This window comes from Phyllobates terribilis, unplaced genomic scaffold (genome assembly GCF_046119375.1).
Source record: "Phyllobates terribilis strain yellow unplaced genomic scaffold, ASM4611937v1 Scaffold_63__1_contigs__length_7903474, whole genome shotgun sequence".
In the NCBI taxonomy this organism is placed as follows: domain Eukaryota; kingdom Metazoa; phylum Chordata; class Amphibia; order Anura; family Dendrobatidae; genus Phyllobates; species Phyllobates terribilis.
Window position 1 is genome coordinate 7653315 of NW_027362823.1, and position 18408 is coordinate 7671722.

General features: G+C 43.0%; 12 non-coding genes across 12 annotated transcripts; all 12 read right to left on the reverse strand.

The window, feature by feature from the left end:
* Positions 1-282: 282 nt before the first annotated feature.
* On the reverse strand, positions 283-473 carry LOC141192941 (U2 spliceosomal RNA). The gene has a single exon (XR_012266243.1). It is a non-coding gene; the product is annotated as a U2 spliceosomal RNA (small nuclear RNA).
* Positions 474-1588: 1115 nt separating this feature from the next.
* Positions 1589-1779, reverse strand: LOC141192942 (U2 spliceosomal RNA). The gene has a single exon (XR_012266244.1). It is a non-coding gene; the product is annotated as a U2 spliceosomal RNA (small nuclear RNA).
* Positions 1780-2894: 1115 nt separating this feature from the next.
* On the reverse strand, positions 2895-3085 carry LOC141192944 (U2 spliceosomal RNA). Its single transcript, XR_012266246.1, has one exon. It is a non-coding gene; the product is annotated as a U2 spliceosomal RNA (small nuclear RNA).
* Positions 3086-4197: 1112 nt separating this feature from the next.
* LOC141192945 (U2 spliceosomal RNA) lies at positions 4198-4388 on the reverse strand. The gene has a single exon (XR_012266247.1). It is a non-coding gene; the product is annotated as a U2 spliceosomal RNA (small nuclear RNA).
* Positions 4389-5503: 1115 nt separating this feature from the next.
* Positions 5504-5694, reverse strand: LOC141193053 (U2 spliceosomal RNA). The gene has a single exon (XR_012266352.1). It is a non-coding gene; the product is annotated as a U2 spliceosomal RNA (small nuclear RNA).
* A 1115-nt stretch (positions 5695-6809) lies between these two features.
* LOC141193044 (U2 spliceosomal RNA) lies at positions 6810-7000 on the reverse strand. The gene has a single exon (XR_012266343.1). It is a non-coding gene; the product is annotated as a U2 spliceosomal RNA (small nuclear RNA).
* Positions 7001-8115: 1115 nt separating this feature from the next.
* Positions 8116-8306, reverse strand: LOC141192946 (U2 spliceosomal RNA). The gene has a single exon (XR_012266248.1). It is a non-coding gene; the product is annotated as a U2 spliceosomal RNA (small nuclear RNA).
* Positions 8307-9421: 1115 nt separating this feature from the next.
* LOC141193045 (U2 spliceosomal RNA) lies at positions 9422-9612 on the reverse strand. The gene has a single exon (XR_012266344.1). It is a non-coding gene; the product is annotated as a U2 spliceosomal RNA (small nuclear RNA).
* Positions 9613-10727: 1115 nt separating this feature from the next.
* On the reverse strand, positions 10728-10918 carry LOC141192947 (U2 spliceosomal RNA). Its single transcript, XR_012266249.1, has one exon. It is a non-coding gene; the product is annotated as a U2 spliceosomal RNA (small nuclear RNA).
* Positions 10919-12033: 1115 nt separating this feature from the next.
* On the reverse strand, positions 12034-12224 carry LOC141192948 (U2 spliceosomal RNA). Its single transcript, XR_012266250.1, has one exon. It is a non-coding gene; the product is annotated as a U2 spliceosomal RNA (small nuclear RNA).
* Positions 12225-13339: 1115 nt separating this feature from the next.
* On the reverse strand, positions 13340-13530 carry LOC141192949 (U2 spliceosomal RNA). Its single transcript, XR_012266251.1, has one exon. It is a non-coding gene; the product is annotated as a U2 spliceosomal RNA (small nuclear RNA).
* A 1115-nt stretch (positions 13531-14645) lies between these two features.
* LOC141192525 (U2 spliceosomal RNA) lies at positions 14646-14834 on the reverse strand. The gene has a single exon (XR_012265905.1). It is a non-coding gene; the product is annotated as a U2 spliceosomal RNA (small nuclear RNA).
* Between the last annotated feature and the right edge of the window lie 3574 nt (positions 14835-18408).

An 18408-nucleotide genomic window follows, 5' to 3' on the forward strand; every position in this document is an offset into this window, starting at 1 on the left:
AGCTCCAAAATGCTTGCCTAATATGTCTGTTTATCCAAATGGAAGTAAAAAGGGAGAGCTAGAAAGATAGCATTGCATCACATTACATGGCAATGCAATGCACAGTTGCTGAAGTTGAACCAAAATGAGCTTGTAATCTGGCTTCTGCAACTTTGAACATGAAAAATCCAATGAGGAGAAGAAAAGCAAAGCCAAAGAGTCCATCCACAAATCCGACAAACAAGCAAAATGAACAAAAAACATTGAATTCAATTCTTTCTGATTTTAGAAACTGCATTAAAGAAGGGGTGCACCGGTCCTGGAGATACTGCAATACCAGGTCAATGCGTGGAGTGGACAGAGCAAGCTCTTTTTCCATCTCCCTGTTCTAAAAATCCATTTAATATATGGTCCCCAGATAGGGGACGTATCAGATATTAAACTGATAAGAACAGATACTACACTTGATCTTAGCCAAAAGGCCGAGAAGCGATAACCAGAATTGGTTTCAAACTACGGAGCCACCCAAGGATCCTGAAAAGTCCATTTGTGGAGATGAGCTCCTGGACTCCCGTTAAGAAGACATGTTGTCAACCTCTAGATCCCTTACATGCCTGCACTTTTCGGCTTGCTGCTGCTGCAATCCACGCGTTTTAGATCTGCATAACTCCACCTCTTTAAACACAGCACCTTCACCCCCTGCTGTTCCCACCCGCCTCAACACCGTTGGAAGGGAGGAGAACCAATTAAGGCGGGGGGTGGGGTGGAACGAGCAGCTGTCTACCCTTAGCAGGAGGGCTCCTGATTACATACCTCTCCTGCTGCTGCTGCTGCTGGCTGTCCAGCAGCAGACTGAAGGTGGCTGCTGCTGTGCACAGGTATATAAAGGCTCAGAGCCTATTATGACACGCGCAGCCAGCGTTCCATTGCCACATTCCATCTACTGCAGGCAGGATACCTGGCTGGCTGAATGTCGCTGAGAAGCTCACAGAGACCGCCATAAGCAACAGTTTAACAGAATGCCACAGACTAATCAACCAAACTTTTTGGGTTGGGTTCTCTTTTATAGTCTGCAGGCATTAAATGAAAGAAGTCAGTGTTCCAGCAGAAGGAGACAACGTTTCAGAAAAGGCATTGTAGCAAACCAAAAAAGAAATTTTAAGCGCAGCAGAGTAACCAGCGCACATACCTGTTAGCTCAGGTGAGTTTAAAAGGCTGCTGTTGATAACAAGGGCATTTGCTAAATAGATGGTGTGTGTGCAACAATATACTGAAAGGTCAATTATATTGTGCAGCTTATCTCACCACCTGTAGTTATTTAGGTGAAAGCTCCAAAATGCTTGCCTAATATGTCTGTTTATCCAAAAGGAAGTAAAAAGGGAGAGCTAGAAAGATAGCATTGCATCACATTACATGGCAATGCAATGCACAGTTGCTGAAGTTGAACCAAAATGAGCTTGTAATCTGGCTTCTGCAACTTTGAACATGAAAAATCCAATGAGGAGAAGAAAAGCAAAGCCAAAGAGTCCATCCCCAAATCCGACAAACAAGCAAAATGAACAAAAAACATTGAATTCAATTCTTTCTGATTTTAGAAACTGCATTAAAGAAGGGGTGCACCGGTCCTGGAGATACTGCAATACCAGGTCAATGCGTGGAGTGGACAGAGCAAGCTCTTTTTCCATCTCCCTGTTCTAAAAATCCATTTAATATATGGTCCCCAGATAGGGGACGTATCAGATATTAAACTGATAAGAACAGATACTACACTTGATCTTAGCCAAAAGGCCGAGAAGCGATAACCAGAATTGGTTTCAAACTACGGAGCCACCCAAGGATCCTGAAAAGTCCATTTGTGGAGATGAGCTCCTGGACTCCCGTTAAGAAGACATGTTGTCAACCTCTAGATCCCTTACATGCCTGCACTTTTCGGCTTGCTGCTGCTGCAATCCACGCGTTTTAGATCTGCATAACTCCACCTCTTTAAACACAGCACCTTCACCCCCTGCTGTTCCCACCCGCCTCAACACCGTTGGAAGGGAGGAGAACCAATTAAGGCGGGGGGTGGGGTGGAACGAGCAGCTGTCTACCCTTAGCAGGAGGGCTCCTGATTACATACCTCTCCTGCTGCTGCTGCTGCTGGCTGTCCAGCAGCAGACTGAAGGTGGCTGCTGCTGTGCACAGGTATATAAAGGCTCAGAGCCTATTATGACACGCGCAGCCAGCGTTCCATTGCCACATTCCATCTACTGCAGGCAGGATACCTGGCTGGCTGAATGTCGCTGAGAAGCTCACAGAGACCGCCATAAGCAACAGTTTAACAGAATGCCACAGACTAATCAACCAAACTTTTTGGGTTGGGTTCTCTTTTATAGTCTGCAGGCATTAAATGAAAGAAGTCAGTGTTCCAGCAGAAGGAGACAACGTTTCAGAAAAGGCATTGTAGCAAACCAAAAAAGAAATTTTAAGCGCAGCAGAGTAACCAGCGCACATACCTGTTAGCTCAGGTGAGTTTAAAAGGCTGCTGTTGATAACAAGGGCATTTGCTAAATAGATGGTGTGTGTGCAACAATATACTGAAAGGTCAATTATATTGTGCAGCTTATCTCACCACCTGTAGTTATTTAGGTGAAAGCTCCAAAATGCTTGCCTAATATGTCTGTTTATCCAAAAGGAAGTAAAAAGGGAGAGCTAGAAAGATAGCATTGCATCACATTACATGGCAATGCAATGCACAGTTGCTGAAGTTGAACCAAAATGAGCTTGTAATCTGGCTTCTGCAACTTTGAACATGAAAAATCCAATGAGGAGAAGAAAAGCAAAGCCAAAGAGTCCATCCCCAAATCCGACAAACAAGCAAAATGAACAAAAAACATTGAATTCAATTCTTTCTGATTTTAGAAACTGCATTAAAGAAGGGGTGCACCGGTCCTGGAGATACTGCAATACCAGGTCAATGCGTGGAGTGGACAGAGCAAGCTCTTTTTCCATCTCCCTGTTCTAAAAATCCATTTAATATATGGTCCCCAGATAGGGGACGTATCAGATATTAAACTGATAAGAACAGATACTACACTTGATCTTAGCCAAAAGGCCGAGAAGCGATAACCAGAATTGGTTTCAAACTACGGAGCCACCCAAGGATCCTGAAAAGTCCATTTGTGGAGATGAGCTCCTGGACTCCCGTTAAGAAGACATGTTGTCAACCTCTAGATCCCTTACATGCCTGCACTTTTCGGCTTGCTGCTGCTGCAATCCACGCGTTTTAGATCTGCATAACTCCACCTCTTTAAACACAGCACCTTCACCCCCTGCTGTTCCCACCCGCCTCAACACCGTTGGAAGGGAGGAGAACCAATTAAGGCGGGGGGTGGGGTGGAACGAGCAGCTGTCTACCCTTAGCAGGAGGGCTCCTGATTACATACCTCTCCTGCTGCTGCTGCTGGCTGTCCAGCAGCAGACTGAAGGTGGCTGCTGCTGTGCACAGGTATATAAAGGCTCAGAGCCTATTATGACACGCGCAACCAGCGTTCCATTGCCACATTCCATCTACTGCAGGCAGGATACCTGGCTGGCTGAATGTCGCTGAGAAGCTCACAGAGACCGCCATAAGCAACAGTTTAACAGAATGCCACAGACTAATCAACCAAACTTTTTGGGTTAGGTTCTCTTTTATAGTCTGCAGGCATTAAATGAAAGAAGTCAGTGTTCCAGCAGAAGGAGACAACGTTTCAGAAAAGGCATTGTAGCAAACCAAAAAAGAAATTTTAAGCGCAGCAGAGTAACCAGCGCACATACCTGTTAGCTCAGGTGAGTTTAAAAGGCTGCTGTTGATAACAAGGGCATTTGCTAAATAGATGGTGTGTGTGCAACAATATACTGAAAGGTCAATTATATTGTGCAGCTTATCTCACCACCTGTAGTTATTTAGGTGAAAGCTCCAAAATGCTTGCCTAATATGTCTGTTTATCCAAAAGGAAGTAAAAAGGGAGAGCTAGAAAGATAGCATTGCATCACATTACATGGCAATGCAATGCACAGTTGCTGAAGTTGAACCAAAATGAGCTTGTAATCTGGCTTCTGCAACTTTGAACATGAAAAATCCAATGAGGAGAAGAAAAGCAAAGCCAAAGAGTCCATCCCCATATCCGACAAACAAGCAAAATGAACAAAAAACATTGAATTCAATTCTTTCTGATTTTAGAAACTGCATTAAAGAAGGGGTGCACCGGTCCTGGAGATACTGCAATACCAGGTCAATGCGTGGAGTGGACAGAGCAAGCTCTTTTTCCATCTCCCTGTTCTAAAAATCCATTTAATATATGGTCCCCAGATAGGGGACGTATCAGATATTAAACTGATAAGAACAGATACTACACTTGATCTTAGCCAAAAGGCCGAGAAGCGATAACCAGAATTGGTTTCAAACTACGGAGCCACCCAAGGATCCTGAAAAGTCCATTTGTGGAGATGAGCTCCTGGACTCCCGTTAAGAAGACATGTTGTCAACCTCTAGATCCCTTACATGCCTGCACTTTTCGGCTTGCTGCTGCTGCAATCCACGCGTTTTAGATCTGCATAACTCCACCTCTTTAAACACAGCACCTTCACCCCCTGCTGTTCCCACCCGCCTCAACACCGTTGGAAGGGAGGAGAACCAATTAAGGCGGGGGGTGGGGTGGAACGAGCAGCTGTCTACCCTTAGCAGGAGGGCTCCTGATTACATACCTCTCCTGCTGATGCTGCTGCTGGCTGTCCAGCAGCAGACTGAAGGTGGCTGCTGCTGTGCACAGGTATATAAAGGCTCAGAGCCTATTATGACACGCGCAGCCAGCGTTCCATTGCCACATTCCATCTACTGCAGGCAGGATACCTGGCTGGCTGAATGTCGCTGAGAAGCTCACAGAGACCGCCATAAGCAACAGTTTAACAGAATGCCACAGACTAATCAACCAAACTTTTTGGGTTGGGTTCTCTTTTATAGTCTGCAGGCATTAAATGAAAGAAGTCAGTGTTCCAGCAGAAGGAGACAACGTTTCAGAAAAGGCATTGTAGCAAACCAAAAAAGAAATTTTAAGCGCAGCAGAGTAACCAGCGCACATACCTGTTAGCTCAGGTGAGTTTAAAAGGCTGCTGTTGATAACAAGGGCATTTGCTAAATAGATGGTGTGTGTGCAACAATATACTGAAAGGTCAATTATATTGTGCAGCTTATCTCACCACCTGTAGTTATTTAGGTGAAAGCTCCAAAATGCTTGCCTAATATGTCTGTTTATCCAAAAGGAAGTAAAAAGGGAGAGCTAGAAAGATAGCATTGCATCACATTACATGGCAATGCAATGCACAGTTGCTGAAGTTGAACCAAAATGAGCTTGTAATCTGGCTTCTGCAACTTTGAACATGAAAAATCCAATGAGGAGAAGAAAAGCAAAGCCAAAGAGTCCATCCCCAAATCCGACAAACAAGCAAAATGAACAAAAAACATTGAATTCAATTCTTTCTGATTTTAGAAACTGCATTAAAGAAGGGGTGCACCGGTCCTGGAGATACTGCAATACCAGGTCAATGCGTGGAGTGGACAGAGCAAGCTCTTTTTCCATCTCCCTGTTCTAAAAATCCATTTAATATATGGTCCCCAGATAGGGGACGTATCAGATATTAAACTGATAAGAACAGATACTACACTTGATCTTAGCCAAAAGGCCGAGAAGCGAAAACCAGAATTGGTTTCAAACTACGGAGCCACCCAAGGATCCTGAAAAGTCCATTTGTGGAGATGAGCTCCTGGACTCCCGTTAAGAAGACATGTTGTCAACCTCTAGATCCCTTACATGCCTGCACTTTTCGGCTTGCTGCTGCTGCAATCCACGCGTTTTAGATCTGCATAACTCCACCTCTTTAAACACAGCACCTTCACCCCCTGCTGTTCCCACCCGCCTCAACACCGTTGGAAGGGAGGAGAACCAATTAAGGCGGGGGGTGGGGTGGAACGAGCAGCTGTCTACCCTTAGCAGGAGGGCTCCTGATTACATACCTCTCCTGCTGCTGCTGCTGCTGGCTGTCCAGCAGCAGACTGAAGGTGGCTGCTGCTGTGCACAGGTATATAAAGGCTCAGAGCCTATTATGACACGCGCAGCCAGCGTTCCATTGCCACATTCCATCTACTGCAGGCAGGATACCTGGCTGGCTGAATGTCGCTGAGAAGCTCACAGAGACCGCCATAAGCAACAGTTTAACAGAATGCCACAGACTAATCAACCAAAATTTTTGGGTTGGGGTCTCTTTTATAGTCTGCAGGCATTAAATGAAAGAAGTCAGTGTTCCAGCAGAAGGAGACAACGTTTCAGAAAAGGCATTGTAGCAAACCAAAAAAGAAATTTTAAGCGCAGCAGAGTAACCAGCGCACATACCTGTTAGCTCAGGTGAGTTTAAAAGGCTGCTGTTGATAACAAGGGCATTTGCTAAATAGATGGTGTGTGTGCAACAATATACTGAAAGGTCAATTATATTGTGCAGCTTATCTCACCACCTGTAGTTATTTAGGTGAAAGCTCCAAAATGCTTGCCTAATATGTCTGTTTATCCAAAAGGAAGTAAAAAGGGAGAGCTAGAAAGATAGCATTGCATCACATTACATGGCAATGCAATGCACAGTTGCTGAAGTTGAACCAAAATGAGCTTGTAATCTGGCTTCTGCAACTTTGAACATGAAAAATCCAATGAGGAGAAGAAAAGCAAAGCCAAAGAGTCCATCCCAAAATCCGACAAACAAGCAAAATGAACAAAAAACATTGAATTCAATTCTTTCTGATTTTAGAAACTGCATTAAAGAAGGGGTGCACCGGTCCTGGAGATACTGCAATACCAGGTCAATGCGTGGAGTGGACAGAGCAAGCTCTTTTTCCATCTCCCTGTTCTAAAAATCCATTTAATATATGGTCCCCAGATAGGGGACGTATCAGATATTAAACTGATAAGAACAGATACTACACTTGATCTTAGCCAAAAGGCTGAGAAGCGATAACCAGAATTGGTTTCAAACTACGGAGCCACCCAAGGATCCTGAAAAGTCCATTTGTGGAGATGAGCTCCTGGACTCCCGTTAAGAAGACATGTTGTCAACCTCTAGATCCCTTACATGCCTGCACTTTTCGGCTTGCTGCTGCTGCAATCCACGCGTTTTAGATCTGCAAAACTCCACCTCTTTAAACACAGCACCTTCACCCCCTGCTGTTCCCACCCGCCTCAACACCGTTGGAAGGGAGGAGAACCAATTAAGGCGGGGGGTGGGGTGGAACGAGCAGCTGTCTACCCTTAGCAGGAGGGCTCCTGATTACATACCTCTCCTGCTGCTGCTGCTGCTGGCTGTCCAGCAGCAGACTGAAGGTGGCTGCTGCTGTGCACAGGTATATAAAGGCTCAGAGCCTATTATGACACGCGCAGCCAGCGTTCCATTGCCACATTCCATCTACTGCAGGCAGGATACCTGGCTGGCTGAATGTCGCTGAGAAGCTCACAGAGACCGCCATAAGCAACAGTTTAACAGAATGCCACAGACTAATCAACCAAACTTTTTGGGTTGGGTTCTCTTTTATAGTCTGCAGGCATTAAATGAAAGAAGTCAGTGTTCCAGCAGAAGGAGACAACGTTTCAGAAAAGGCATTGTAGCAAACCAAAAAAGAAATTTTAAGCGCAGCAGAGTAACCAGCGCACATACCTGTTAGCTCAGGTGAGTTTAAAAGGCTGCTGTTGATAACAAGGGCATTTGCTAAATAGATGGTGTGTGTGCAACAATATACTGAAAGGTCAATTATATTGTGCAGCTTATCTCACCACCTGTAGTTATTTAGGTGAAAGCTCCAAAATGCTTGCCTAATATGTCTGTTTATCCAAAAGGAAGTAAAAAGGGAGAGCTAGAAAGATAGCATTGCATCACATTACATGGCAATGCAATGCACAGTTGCTGAAGTTGAACCAAAATGAGCTTGTAATCTGGCTTCTGCAACTTTGAACATGAAAAATCCAATGAGGAGAAGAAAAGCAAAGCCAAAGAGTCCATCCCCAAATCCGACAAACAAGCAAAATGAACAAAAAACATTGAATTCAATTCATTCTGATTTTAGAAACTGCATTAAAGAAGGGGTGCACCGGTCCTGGAGATACTGCAATACCAGGTCAATGCGTGGAGTGGACAGAGCAAGCTCTTTTTCCATCTCCCTGTTCTAAAAATCCATTTAATATATGGTCCCCAGATAGGGGACGTATCAGATATTAAACTGATAAGAACAGATACTACACTTGATCTTAGCCAAAAGGCCGAGAAGCGATAACCAGAATTGGTTTCAAACTACGGAGCCACCCAAGGATCCTGAAAAGTCCATTTGTGGAGATGAGCTCCTGGACTCCCGTTAAGAAGACATGTTGTCAACCTCTAGATCCCTTACATGCCTGCACTTTTCGGCTTGCTGCTGCTGCAATCCACGCGTTTTAGATCTGCATAACTCCACCTCTTTAAACACAGCACCTTCACCCCCTGCTGTTCCCACCCGCCTCAACACCGTTGGAAGGGAGGAGAACCAATTAAGGCGGGGGGTGGGGTGGAACGAGCAGCTGTCTACCCTTAGCAGGAGGGCTCCTGATTACATACCTCTCCTGCTGCTGCTGCTGCTGGCTGTCCAGCAGCAGACTGAAGGTGGCTGCTGCTGTGCACAGGTATATAAAGGCTCAGAGCCTATTATGACACGCGCAGCCAGCGTTCCATTGCCACATTCCATCTACTGCAGGCAGGATACCTGGCTGGCTGAATGTCGCTGAGAAGCTCACAGAGACCGCCATAAGCAACAGTTTAACAGAATACCACAGACTAATCAACCAAACTTTTTGGGTTGGGTTCTCTTTTATAGTCTGCAGGCATTAAATGAAAGAAGTCAGTGTTCCAGCAGAAGGAGACAACGTTTCAGAAAAGGCATTGTAGCAAACCAAAAAAGAAATTTTAAGCGCAGCAGAGTAACCAGCGCACATACCTGTTAGCTCAGGTGAGTTTAAAAGGCTGCTGTTGATAACAAGGGCATTTGCTAAATAGATGGTGTGTGTGCAACAATATACTGAAAGGTCAATTATATTGTGCAGCTTATCTCACCACCTGTAGTTATTTAGGTGAAAGCTCCAAAATGCTTGCCTAATATGTCTGTTTATCCAAAAGGAAGTAAAAAGGGAGAGCTAGAAAGATAGCATTGCATCACATTACATGGCAATGCAATGCACAGTTGCTGAAGTTGAACCAAAATGAGCTTGTAATCTGGCTTCTGCAACTTTGAACATGAAAAATCCAATGAGGAGAAGAAAAGCAAAGCCAAAGAGTCCATCCCAAAATCCGACAAACAAGCAAAATGAACAAAAAACATTGAATTCAATTCTTTCTGATTTTAGAAACTGCATTAAAGAAGGGGTGCACCGGTCCTGGAGATACTGCAATACCAGGTCAATGCGTGGAGTGGACAGAGCAAGCTCTTTTTCCATCTCCCTGTTCTAAAAATCCATTTAATATATGGTCCCCAGATAGGGGACGTATCAGATATTAAACTGATAAGAACAGATACTACACTTGATCTTAGCCAAAAGGCTGAGAAGCGATAACCAGAATTGGTTTCAAACTACGGAGCCACCCAAGGATCCTGAAAAGTCCATTTGTGGAGATGAGCTCCTGGACTCCCGTTAAGAAGACATGTTGTCAACCTCTAGATCCCTTACATGCCTGCACTTTTCGGCTTGCTGCTGCTGCAATCCACGCGTTTTAGATCTGCAAAACTCCACCTCTTTAAACACAGCACCTTCACCCCCTGCTGTTCCCACCCGCCTCAACACCGTTGGAAGGGAGGAGAACCAATTAAGGCGGGGGGTGGGGTGGAACGAGCAGCTGTCTACCCTTAGCAGGAGGGCTCCTGATTACATACCTCTCCTGCTGCTGCTGCTGCTGGCTGTCCAGCAGCAGACTGAAGGTGGCTGCTGCTGTGCACAGGTATATAAAGGCTCAGAGCCTATTATGACACGCGCAGCCAGCTTTCCATTGCCACATTCCATCTACTGCAGGCAGGATACCTGGCTGGCTGAATGTCGCTGAGAAGCTCACAGAGACCGCCATAAGCAACAGTTTAACAGAATGCCACAGACTAATCAACCAAACTTTTTGGGTTGGGTTCTCTTTTATAGTCTGCAGGCATTAAATGAAAGAAGTCAGTGTTCCAGCAGAAGGAGACAACGTTTCAGAAAAGGCATTGTAGCAAACCAAAAAAGAAATTTTAAGCGCAGCAGAGTAACCAGCGCACATACCTGTTAGCTCAGGTGAGTTTAAAAGGCTGCTGTTGATAACAAGGGCATTTGCTAAATAGATGGTGTGTGTGCAACAATATACTGAAAGGTCAATTATATTGTGCAGCTTATCTCACCACCTGTAGTTATTTAGGTGAAAGCTCCAAAATGCTTGCCTAATATGTCTGTTTATCCAAAAGGAAGTAAAAAGGGAGAGCTAGAAAGATAGCATTGCATCACATTACATGGCAATGCAATGCACAGTTGCTGAAGTTGAACCAAAATGAGCTTGTAATCTGGCTTCTGCAACTTTGAACATGAAAAATCCAATGAGGAGAAGAAAAGCAAAGCCAAAGAGTCCATCCCCAAATCCGACAAACAAGCAAAATGAACAAAAAACATTGAATTCAATTCATTCTGATTTTAGAAACTGCATTAAAGAAGGGGTGCACCGGTCCTGGAGATACTGCAATACCAGGTCAATGCGTGGAGTGGACAGAGCAAGCTCTTTTTCCATCTCCCTGTTCTAAAAATCCATTTAATATATGGTCCCCAGATAGGGGACGTATCAGATATTAAACTGATAAGAACAGATACTACACTTGATCTTAGCCAAAAGGCCGAGAAGCGATAACCAGAATTGGTTTCAAACTACGGAGCCACCCAAGGATCCTGAAAAGTCCATTTGTGGAGATGAGCTCCTGGACTCCCGTTAAGAAGACATGTTGTCAACCTCTAGATCCCTTACATGCCTGCACTTTTCGGCTTGCTGCTGCTGCAATCCACGCGTTTTAGATCTGCATAACTCCACCTCTTTAAACACAGCACCTTCACCCCCTGCTGTTCCCACCCGCCTCAACACCGTTGGAAGGGAGGAGAACCAATTAAGGCGGGGGGTGGGGTGGAACGAGCAGCTGTCTACCCTTAGCAGGAGGGCTCCTGATTACATACCTCTCCTGCTGCTGCTGCTGCTGGCTGTCCAGCAGCAGACTGAAGGTGGCTGCTGCTGTGCACAGGTATATAAAGGCTCAGAGCCTATTATGACACGCGCAGCCAGCGTTCCATTGCCACATTCCATCTACTGCAGGCAGGATACCTGGCTGGCTGAATGTCGCTGAGAAGCTCACAGAGACCGCCATAAGCAACAGTTTAACAGAATACCACAGACTAATCAACCAAACTTTTTGGGTTGGGTTCTCTTTTATAGTCTGCAGGCATTAAATGAAAGAAGTCAGTGTTCCAGCAGAAGGAGACAACGTTTCAGAAAAGGCATTGTAGCAAACCAAAAAAGAAATTTTAAGCGCAGCAGAGTAACCAGCGCACATACCTGTTAGCTCAGGTGAGTTTAAAAGGCTGCTGTTGATAACAAGGGCATTTGCTAAATAGATGGTGTGTGTGCAACAATATACTGAAAGGTCAATTATATTGTGCAGCTTATCTCACCACCTGTAGTTATTTAGGTGAAAGCTCCAAAATGCTTGCCTAATATGTCTGTTTATCCAAAAGGAAGTAAAAAGGGAGAGCTAGAAAGATAGCATTGCATCACATTACATGGCAATGCAATGCACAGTTGCTGAAGTTGAACCAAAATGAGCTTGTAATCTGGCTTCTGCAACTTTGAACATGAAAAATCCAATGAGGAGAAGAAAAGCAAAGCCAAAGAGTCCATCCCCAAATCCGACAAACAAGCAAAATGAACAAAAAACATTGAATTCAATTCTTTCTGATTTTAGAAACTGCATTAAAGAAGGGGTGCACCGGTCCTGGAGATACTGCAATACCAGGTCAATGCGTGGAGTGGACAGAGCAAGCTCTTTTTCCATCTCCCTGTTCTAAAAATCCATTTAATATATGGTCCCCAGATAGGGGACGTATCAGATATTAAACTGATAAGAACAGATACTACACTTGATCTTAGCCAAAAGGCCGAGAAGCGATAACCAGAATTGGTTTCAAACTACGGAGCCACCCAAGGATCCTGAAAAGTCCATTTGTGGAGATGAGCTCCTGGACTCCCGTTAAGAAGACATGTTGTCAACCTCTAGATCCCTTACATGCCTGCACTTTTCGGCTTGCTGCTGCTGCAATCCACGCGTTTTAGATCTGCATAACTCCACCTCTTTAAACACAGCACCTTCACCCCCTGCTGTTCCCACCCGCCTCAACACCGTTGGAAGGGAGGAGAACCAATTAAGGCGGGGGGTGGGGTGGAACGAGCAGCTGTCTACCCTTAGCAGGAGGGCTCCTGATTACATACCTCTCCTGCTGCTGCTGCTGCTGGCTGTCCAGCAGCAGACTGAAGGTGGCTGCTGCTGTGCACAGGTATATAAAGGCTCAGAGCCTATTATGACACGCGCAGCCAGCGTTCCATTGCCACATTCCATCTACTGCAGGCAGGATACCTGGCTGGCTGAATGTCGCTGAGAAGCTCACAGAGACCACCATAAGCAACAGTTTAACAGAATGCCACAGACTAATCAACCAAACTTTTTGGGTTGGGTTCTCTTTTATAGTCTGCAGGCATTAAATGAAAGAAGTCAGTGTTCCAGCAGAAGGAGACAACGTTTCAGAAAAGGCATTGTAGCAAACCAAAAAAGAAATTTTATGCGCAGCAGAGTAACCAGCGCACATACCTGTTAGCTCAGGTGAGTTTAAAAGGCTGCTGTTGATAACAAGGGCATTTGCTAAATAGATGGTGTGTGTGCAACAATATACTGAAAGGTCAATTATATTGTGCAGCTTATCTCACCACCTGTAGTTATTTAGGTGAAAGCTCCAAAATGCTTGCCTAATATGTCTGTTTATCCAAAAGGAAGTAAAAAGGGAGAGCTAGAAAGATAGCATTGCATCACATTACATGGCAATGCAATGCACAGTTGCTGAAGTTGAACCAAAATGAGCTTGTAATCTGGCTTCTGCAACTTTGAACATGAAAAATCCAATGAGGAGAAGAAAAGCAAAGCCAAAGAGTCCATCCCCAAATCCGACAAACAAGCAAAATGAACAAAAAACATTGAATTCAATTCTTTCTGATTTTAGAAACTGCATTAAAGAAGGGGTGCACCGGTCCTGGAGATACTGCAATACCAGGTCAATGCGTGGAGTGGACAGAGCAAGCTCTTTTTCCATCTCCCTGTTCTAAAAATCCATTTAATATATGGTCCCCAGATAGGGGACGTATCAGATATTAAACTGATAAGAACAGATACTACACTTGATCTTAGCCAAAAGGCCGAGAAGCGATAACCAGAATTGGTTTCAAACTACGGAGCCACCCAAGGATCCTGAAAAGTCCATTTGTGGAGATGAGCTCCTGGACTCCCGTTAAGAAGACATGTTGTCAACCTCTAGATCCCTTACATGCCTGCACTTTTCGGCTTGCTGCTGCTGCAATCCACGCGTTTTAGATCTGCATAACTCCACCTCTTTAAACACAGCACCTTCACCCCCTGCTGTTCCCACCCGCCTCAACACCGTTGGAAGGGAGGAGAACCAATTAAGGCGGGGGGTGGGGTGGAACGAGCAGCTGTCTACCCTTAGCAGGAGGGCTCCTGATTACATACCTCTCCTGCTGCTGCTGCTGCTGGCTGTCCAGCAGCAGACTGAAGGTGGCTGCTGCTGTGCACAGGTATATAAAGGCTCAGAGCCTATTATGACACGCGCAGCCAGCGTTCCATTGCCACATTCCATCTACTGCAGGCAGGATACCTGGCTGGCTGAATGTCGCTGAGAAGCTCACAGAGACCGCCATAAGCAACAGTTTAACAGAATGCCACAGACTAATCAACCAAACTTTTTGGGTTGGGTTCTCTTTTATAGTCTGCAGGCATTAAATGAAAGAAGTCAGTGTTCCAGCAGAAGGAGACAACGTTTCAGAAAAGGCATTGTAGCAAACCAAAAAAGAAATTTTAAGCGCAGCAGAGTAACCAGCGCACATACCTGTTAGCTCAGGTGAGTTTAAAAGGCTGCTGTTGATAACAAGGGCATTTGCTAAATAGATGGTGTGTGTGCAACAATATACTGAAAGGTCAATTATATTGTGCAGCTTATCTCACCACCTGTAGTTATTTAGGTGAAAGCTCCAAAATGCTTGCCTAATATGTCTGTTTATCCAAAAGGAAGTAAAAAGGGAGAGCTAGAAAGATAGCATTGCATCACATTACATGGCAATGCAATGCACAGTTGCTGAAGTTGAACCAAAATGAGCTTGTAATCTGGCTTCTGCAACTTTGAACATGAAAAATCCAATGAGGAGAAGAAAAGCAAAGCCAAAGAGTCCATCCCCAAATCCGACAAACAAGCAAAATGAACAAAAAACATTGAATTCAATTCTTTCTGATTTTAGAAACTGCATTAAAGAAGGGGTGCACCGGTCCTGGAGATACTGCAATACCAGGTCAATGCGTGGAGTGGACAGAGCAAGCTCTTTTTCCATCTCCCTGTTCTAAAAATCCATTTAATATATGGTCCCCAGATAGGGGACGTATCAGATATTAAACTGATAAGAACAGATAAGGTTTCAACGCAATTTTATTGATTCAAAAGTATATTTACAAAGGTTTTAAAAAAGAACATTTATAACATTACAATAAAATGATAAAACATGATAATAATCAATTCAAGTTTTTTGTATAAAACACAATTTACCATCATAAAACCATTGTAACAATTAAGAAAATCATAATTACAGATGTACTTGGGTTTATTTAATTACCACTAATTGTGTTCCATAATTGTACACACCACATAGAAGCCGCTTCTTTTGCTCCATACAGTTTTTTATCTCTGAGATAGTAAATATACATTTCACTTAAAGCAATTTTTATACAGTCTGTTGAATCAATATGATCATGTTTGAAGAGTAAAATATTTCTAACTTTCCACATGGCATTTTTAAAACAATTAATAATAATCCAGGCAACTCGGAATTGTTTAAAATTTGGACACTTAAAAAGACCATAAAAGACATAAAAGTGATTAAAATCTTTCAGGCCACATGCCCATTTTAAAAGTGGGCCTACCTTTCTCCAAACCTCCTGTGCAAAATGACAATTCCAAAAGAGATGCAATACAGACTCACTTTCCCCGCATATATCTCTTGGACATTTGGCTCTCGCCACCAGCCCCCGCCTATGTTGAAACTCACGGGTAGGGAGGCACTGGTGGACGATAGCCCAGGCAAGGTCCTTGTGTACATTTGCAAGATATTTCCCGTACACATTTCGCCACACCGTTTTGGACCTTGCCTGTGAAAAATTGGAGACAGGAATTGTGTCCTCAGAGTGTCTGCAAGCAATAGATACCTTCCTTTGGTCCCCCAATATATCAGGCTCCAATTCCTGGAGACCTAAAAGTCTGACCGTTTTCTCAAGTATCACATACTGTTTAGGTGGGCACAGGAGCACAGGAGAACTTAAAGGTAGGCTAAACCACCTTTTAAAAATCATTCCTGCTGCATATTTTAAAAAATAACTAAAAATGCCATCAGATTTAAAAACCTTAAAACAAAAGCAGAAATACTTTATATGGAAAAAGGTAAAAAAATTGGGTACATCTTTACCTCCATTAGATTTACATTTGTACATCAGATCTCTTTTTAACTTTTCCATTTTTGAACCCCATAAAAACATAAAAACAATTCTTGTTACTTTCTTGATTTGTAAATTGGAAGGGGGAAACACCATTGCAATATACAACATAATGGGAATTAAAACGGCTTTAATAATTAAAATTTTACCTTCCATACTAAGGTTCCTTAAATTCCACAATGAGATCTTTATTTCTATTTTATCCATTGCAGAGTCCCAGTTAGGGTCCCCCTCATTGGCTTGGTTAAAAATAATTCCTAAAATTTTTATGTGATTTTTCTGTATCACTATCCCAGGGGTCAAAGAGGAGTCCCATCCCCCCACATTAAAACAGTCACATTTATCTATATTTAATTTAAAACCTGAGGCTTCACAGAAAAATTGTGTGTTTCTCAATACCCTCCTCAGAGATGTGGAATCTGGACATAGTATGGTAACATCATCCATGTAACTTAGGGCTTTAAGTTGCATACCCCTACTCCCGGGAATAGGTACCCCTTTAATTACTTTATCTTTTCTCAGTATGGTTAATAGTGGTTCCATAACACAGATAAAGAGCAGTGGTGAGAGAGGGCACCCTTGTTTCACCCCTGATAATAGAGGAACCCCCTTCGTTAAAAACCCATTTACAGAAATTTGACTAAAACAAGAATGATATAAAAGCATAATGCGGGTTAAAATTTTCTCTGGAAATGCCATTTTTTTAAGAACCATAAAAAGAAATTCATGCGATACCCTGTCAAAAGCTTTTTCAAAGTCTAAGGATAAAATAGCAAGGTTTTGACTTCTCTCTTTTGAATACCATATGGTATCCCTAATTATGTTGAGGGACTCAGCTATGGTTCTTCCGGGAACACCACATACCTGGTTAGGGTGAATTAATTTGGCTATAAAGGGTTTTAAACGGACTGCAATAAGTTTAGCTAAAATTTTATAATCAAGGTTTAAAAGCGTAATAGGCCGCCAGTTTTTAAGTTGGCTCCTATCCCCTTTTTTATATATTAAAGATACCAGACCTCTCCTCCAAGATGGGGGTAATTTATTAGTATTAAAAGCTTCTTTAAACAATAAAAACATATCGTTCTTTAAAATTCCCCAAAAAGTCAGATAAAACTCAATCGGTAGACCGTCTTCCCCAGGGGCTTTCCCACTGGAGAAACTTTTAAAAATCTGTAAAAGTTCCTCACTGGTGAGATCCCTAGATAAAACACCCTGGTCTAAAATATCTAACTTAAAATCAAGGGAATTAATAGCATACTCTAAAAAGGATGGATCTATAACTTTAGTGTTAAAAAGAAGTTGATAAAAATTAAAAGCTTTTCCTAACATACCCTTAATATCATTTTCACCTTCAAGATTTAGGATTGCGTCCCTCCTCCCCATTATCTTTTTGAAGAAGAATCGGGAGCATTTCTCTCCTTCCTCCAGGTGCTGTACATGGGAGTTAAAAATTATTTGTTTTCCTTTTTCATTAAGAGCATTTTTTATTTCAGACTTAAGATTTGCAATATCATCATCCACATCAATACCAACTTCTTTTAGTTTAAAGAGTACTTGTAATCTCATATTAAAAACATAAAACCACTGCTTTTTCTTTTTTGCTTTCATTTTCCCTGCCTTAATAAAAAATAATTTAATCTTAGGTTTAATGCTCTCCCACCAATCCAGCATCGAGGCGCGGGGGTCTCTCTTTGATTGCCAGCACTGGTAGGCCTGCACAAACCTCTTTTGAATATCAATATCCTCTAGGAGAGTTGTATTTAATCTCCATGGGCCTCTTGAGGTATTTTGTTCCCCTGCTAACTCTAAAAACACAGATAAAACTTTATGATCAGAGAATAAATTAGATAAAAGAAAACATTTACAAGGTTTAAAGGCAGTAGAAGCAAATATGAAATCAATTCTAGAAGAAACTCTTCCATTGGACCATGTAACACCTGGATCCGCCGGCAAGAGTTCCTTCCAGCAGTCCTGTAATCTAAAATCATCAATTAAACTTTTCAACAAATAGGAGGTACGGTCTTTACGATTCACATCCCCACCCTGCCGGGATTCCCCATCACGTAAACAATTAAAATCTCCTCCCACTAGCAGGGGGGTTGACCCAACACAAAATAATGGCAATATTTCAAGTAAATCCGCCCTTTCCTGCTTCCCAGGAGGAGCGTACACATTTAATAAACGTAAAGAAAGTCCATTAAAAACAAGATGTATTAAAATAGCTCTGCCAGGTATAATTTCAGTCACAGATTGAATGATGGTAGAATGTCCACGGCAAAGTAGTCCAACTCCGGCAGCACGACAGTCATTAGCACCGGACCACACAGAAGCGCCCAGTTTCCAGTCTTCTTTTAAGTCCTTATAATTTAAATTACTCTGTATACCACATTCTTGTAGAAAGCAGAAATCAAAGTCCAATGTCTCTAAATAAGAAAATAAAGCAGCCCTACGTGTAGGGCTCTTTAGGGACCTCACATTTAGTGAGGAGATTTTAAGAGGAACAGACATTAAGAAGAATCAGGATCTGAAGATGG